This window comes from Mustela putorius, unplaced genomic scaffold (assembly GCF_011764305.1).
Source record: "Mustela putorius furo isolate JIRA1106 unplaced genomic scaffold, ASM1176430v1.1 tig00000580_pilon_pilon_pilon, whole genome shotgun sequence".
Classification (NCBI taxonomy): Eukaryota; Metazoa; Chordata; class Mammalia; order Carnivora; family Mustelidae; genus Mustela; species Mustela putorius.
Window position 1 is genome coordinate 12,267,359 of NW_025421423.1, and position 6,000 is coordinate 12,273,358.

The window sequence follows — 6,000 nt, forward strand, 5'->3', positions numbered from 1 at the left end:
CCTGGGAGAGGAGCTAAGGAACACGAAGGAAACCCTACGGAGTCCTTGAGACAAAGGTAATAGTCCAAACTGGGGATACGGAATACTCATGTTGAGTATGAAATGTTGGGGTGGCATTAATTACTGGAGGCAGAGCCAAGGGTCACTGGATGCTAGGGGAAATCACAGCAGATCAGGAACAGGCTAGGAAGACTTACAACCACAAGCCAGTCAGGCTTAAACCAGTTTAAAGCAAACGGGTTGTAACTAAAGGTTGAACAGCCTCGAATGCCATGCTGTGAAGTTTGGATATTATTCCATGGGACAATGGCAAATGGCCCTATGGCACCTGAGGTAAATTGGCTTCCCTCAAATGAAGCCTGCTGTGAAGCAAGATTGCTTGGGAAGAGCAGCACCACTTCTCAGACTAATAGGAATTTAATTTTAATTCTGTCTCTGACCCTAACACGGGGGGAAGACACCCATATGGCTTGAGGAGTCTTGGCATTAACTCTATAAACTTAAGCCAAAATGGCGGGTTTCAAATCGGGAAAGAAAAAAGGGAGTTAGGCCATCACATCTCTCTCACTCACTCATTCTCTGGCCCTCAAGACCATCCTCTGTAAAGTGAAGATATAAAGTTTTCCTCACAGAGTTCATCATCTATGAAGCTATCAGGCATGGTTGGTGGTTGTTGTTGTTGTTGTTGTTGTTGTTGTTTAAGAAACAACCAGATAAAAAGTCTGCAAGTCTACCTGTTGACAGTTTGCTAAGGGTTTCATGATACATTGAAAGCATGCACGTTCCCAGCCTGTCAGTTCATGACCCGGAGCACTATGGGAGCCACAGCACCTCACATGATGTCTACAGGGATCTGGAGCAGAGCAGGCTTTGCCTGGACAATTTCTGAGAGACCTGGACACCATACAGAGACAATCCCAAACTGAGACCTTTTTGGTTCCCACAGTCTTTGATCTAAAACAAGATAATCAAACTCTGCTAAACATCCCTAACCCAAAATGCAAGGACAGCATTTCAGACTAGGAAGACCTCTTACAGGTCAGCTAGTCCAACACCGGGTGAAGAAATTAAAGCCCGAGAGGGGACCAGGCTTAACCAATGTCATGAATCTGTAGAGAAGAAGAACTGGGAACAAAAATCCTGTCTTCCAACCTCAGATAGCATGTCTTAAACACCGACTCAAATCTGGTTTTAATTTTTAAATGACCAGATAATGAAAGTATGATAAGATGGGAATAAAATGGAAGAAAAATTCAACTCACATACTAAGAGGGGACGTACAAATAACCAACAAAACAAACTCTTCAAATAGATTATACAAACCACAGAATGCTAAGCCCCCTAGCTAATTGCATTTCTCTTACGAAAATACAAAATGTGGGTGGTGATCAAGCCTGGAGGTAACCCGAGCTCTCAACTCATCTGGACAACTAATGTCGAGTGCATGGGAAGTTGAAGTGATTAGATTTGCTAAAGGAGATGACTGAAAAACTGGATGTGATTTTGGAAGGGCCCAAAATGGGGCGGAGGGCAGGCCTCCAAATTAGAATTGACCCAGCCCCAGTCCTCTCTGAAACTTGACTTGCAGAGAATTTGTACCAAATCTCAGAATACAGGAGTTCCCTTTCTGAACCTCAGTTTCCACAGCCCTGAGGTTGGGATCTTAAGAACCATTTCCCAGACAGCATAATAGGAGCAGCACAAAAATCCCCCAGCAAACCGTGACTTACAGAAGGGTACAGGCCTGGTTACTCAAATGTTGATAGTACCCAAAGGTCCACTTGCAATTCCATGGTTTTGTATATCTGCTTTTTGTAACAAATGACGCCCCCCGCCAAAAAAAATAAAATAAAATAAAATACACAGAGGAATAGCAGAAAAATCTCTTGAGAATGAAGCAGAGAGAGGTATTTAACAACCTAGTGATACAAGCATACATCATGCTGCCTGCCAGGCCAGTAACCAAACCATAAATTTAGACGGCAATACCAGAAAAAAAAAATGTGGAGGTTATTTTTTTTTTTGCTTTTTTTTGTTTTGTTTTTTAAATAATGGAATTTCAATGTGCCATACATCCTCTGTACAATTATCTCTGCAGTTTCTTGTTTAAGATGATTTTTGGAGTTATACCAGTCACAAAATGCAGCTGCTAACATGAACTGCTTCATTTCACATTGTTCCCAACGGTGCTACCTTGAGAGGGACATCAAGCTGGAACATGAGGAAGGAGTCCTACTCTCGATTCTGCTCTTAATTCACAAGTGGCCTCAAAGACATCCCAGCCCCTCTCTGGGATTCAGAATTCACATCTATAGAGTGAATGATCTAGAGATAATCATCATTTTAATGATCAATCTCTCATCCTAGCTATTGAGTTTGGCTTACTGGCTTCCTAATATACCTGTATATGAAATCTTCTTGTAATAAGAAACGCTGGGCCTTCCAGGTATGATGCTCCTTTCTAGGAGCAGAGGAAATGAAAAGACAGCTAGCTGATTGAGGGTCCCGGCCCAGGACATTTTGCTTTTGTTAATTACCTTCCTTCTTCATTTCTCTTCGGGAACCACCTCCCATCCCAACACTAACCACTTCAGAATGTCCATGCCCCTCAATGATGATCGTCTGGTGCCCTTACCAAAGCCAGGATGTAGAGATTTACTTGTTTACATATGACACTTGGGTTACAATATTGACTAGAACAGATGCAGCTATTGCCTCGGTACATGAGAAGACCCAGGAAACATTACCAACCTTTGACAACCCATTGTGGAGACATATTCTGAGTAAACCCAAGAAGAGAGAAATAGGAAAAATTGGTTGTAGGAGAATAGTTTGAACATAATACACCCCAGTCCATTTTATGCTATACCTAAACAGTACTAATGAAATAAAACTTTTTGTCTCCGGTATATTTTCTAAAAATAAATATGTATGTAATTATCTAAAAGTGCTTTATTTTTTTCACATGCTGTTACATGTTTTTAGTCAACAAGAGTTATCAAACAGGCTATATCAAATAGAACTCTACCTTCAACTTTGAGTTGAGTGCACTCTGTAATGTATGTGATTTATTGACTACGATCTTTTTTAATGCTTGTATGTGTGTGTGTGCCCACACATGTGCACACTAGCAATAATTTTGACCCACAGTGGAATGCAGAAGTGACTTAAGAATAGATCTGGATTTTCCAGATTTATTTTTCTTATTAGTTGTTACAGCAATTAAATTGCCAATTTTGCCACACTTCAAGATGTCTTCAGAAAAATAATGAGGAAACCAAGGATGAAGATAAGCAGATAATCAGGAGGGTTTTAGTGGACTGTGCCACTATTTGGTTCGCCTGGCCTACATGCTGACTGGTGAAGTGCTGACTCTCCTCTCCATGCCTTATTGCCTGAATCAGCCAAGGTTACTCCTTTTGTCGCAAAGAAGCAATCTGCTGGGCCAACTCTTGCAAGCAGGAAGTTGGCCAGAGTGAGCTTAGACACAGAAAACACAGCACTACAGCATCCTGACAACTTTCCTGCCAGATGTCCAGAATCTTACCTACACCACAGTCCTGCCAGATAGCCCCACTACAGAACTCCTTACATTTTCTAGCGCTCACTCAAGATCTTGCGACCTGATTTCCTGGGCCGGGAAACTTCTGAGTATTCAGAGAAGTTCTCAGAGGCTCTGTTCAGCCTGTGACCTCCTGGGAGCCTTTAACTATCGTTGGTTTTGTGCTTTTTCTTACAGTTAAGTTTGTGTTTAAAAGTCAGCATTTTTTTTCCCTATTGCTTTTCATTTTCACATACATGGACATAATCATTGATAAAAGCAATACAATTTTTGGTTGAGGCAAAAGATGGCAAGTTGTCAATTAGAGACTGAAGAAAGACCGCTGACACTATGTGATGTTGTTAACATCATTAATGGTCCTGCGGCCTGGGAAGACGAATGGAAGCAACCATAGTCGATGGAAGAAGATATAATTGGAAGCATGTAGTTGGTGACTAGAAAATATAAAGAGTTCAGAAGAGTAGGGGAACACAGTGTGACACGAACCATGCCACACAGACCTTATATCGTGCAGATTAAGGGTCCCATTTCTAGAACCCATGCCCTAGTTAAATCTGCTGTGGGCAGGGAGCTGTTTCCCAATACAGGACGTTTTCGAAGACCAGTTGGGTGTGAAAGGATGTATGTACAAGGGTATTCATTAATGCAACTTAGAAAAGATAAATCCCAAAACAGGAAATTAGTTACAAAAACTATAGTCAACCCACACAGTGGAACACTATAAAAATCAGATGTGGTTATGAATTTATTTACTTGGAAAAATATGTTTATAATAGTTTGCTAAGTTAAAAAAAAAAAAAAAAAAAAAAAAAAAAAAAAGGTCAAGCACAATCTCTTTCATAGAAGAGACCAAAGAGTTATGCACCCGATTCCTAACTACACTGATTCCTGAGTAGTGAAATTACAGGTGCTGTTTCCATTTTGCTTGTATGTGTTTTCCAATTTTAAAAAGTGAACATATAGTTTGTGTAACATTTTTGAGGCTAAAGTAAATAAAGACAGGTTGATTGGTCTTAATGGCATTTAAACACTCCTCCAACAATGACATTGTGAAACAGAGTACCTGAAATTATAAATAAATAATGCCGTGGCCGCTCCTCCACTCTAACCAACCAAGCACAGAGACACACACAGGCACGCACGCGCACACGTGCACACACAGAGCTAACTCGGAGGCTCTTTTTCATCCCCTGGATGTGTGTCACTAGCAATAGCCAGGAAGCCCGTTCCTGGCACATGGGGCTACCATGATCAGCCCCCAAGTAATGGCAGGAATTTTGACGGTCACAACAGCTCCGCAGCAGCACGTCCAGAATGACAACAGGGCTGAAATAACATCAGCGCTCCGCAGATAACAAACAGGACGGAGCACAGCCTGGATCCGGGGAACGCCACAGCTTGTTTTCTTTCTGTTGTATTTCCCTGTTCGCAGAACAAGAACTTGACTTTAGCTGTCCTAGGCAGAGCAATACTGTTATTTTGACAGTTGCTTGCTGGCATTGCGGAGGATGAAAGGGCACTTGTTAGCTCACCATCTAAACACGCCGCCCACTCCAGGCAGCATAAGCACTATTATTCTGATGGATGAGATTTATAAATACATACGTCGAGGGCAAGTTGAAAATAAGCAAGGAGAAGCAGAGAAGTATAATGAAGACACAAATAAGTGTGATCCGTTTTGATTACAAAAGAGGCCAGAAATTGTATTTTAAAATGAACTTGTGGAAAAATAAATGCATTTTAATTAGAGGTGGATCCCTCATCTATCAGGTCAAGGTCAAGGTCAATACCAAATACTAATCCTCATGATGCTCAAGAGTATTGTGGAGTTAGCTCTAAGTAGTTAATGGACCTAAAAGTCCTTTATACCTTTTGTGAGGAGTTGTGATTGCTGTAGGAGTAACAGTGAGAAAACAACATGTAATTATTATCAGTATTTCTTAAGACTACTTACACTAAAGGCCTGTTCTTGCCTGCTGGGTTAAGATACACAAAACCATGTTAGGAACATGATTGTTTTCTTGGTTGAAAAAACCAAAGTCAACATCTAGAACCCTACAGAAACACATAAAATATAAGGGAAAACATCTTCATTCAACTAGCCAGATCACTCTTTGCTTTAATATATCAAACATATTGTACCAGAAAGGAAGTTGTAACTCAAAATGGTATCAGCACCAAGCAACTTCTGAAACAAACAGTAAGATTTTAAGCCTCTAAAAGTTTTTCTATACAAAGTAGTATTTGGGGAGCCTATATATGGGCACTTCCCTATGTTTTCCACTGTTGACCTATATAAGGAATATAAGAATCATGTTTTACTGAAGAGAATTCCAGACCTAAGGGTGATGAGGGGATCTGTCCAGTGATCCACAGGCAGATAACTTTCAGGGCCAGGATTTCTATCTATAATTTTTTTTATTCCAAGACTCGTGCCC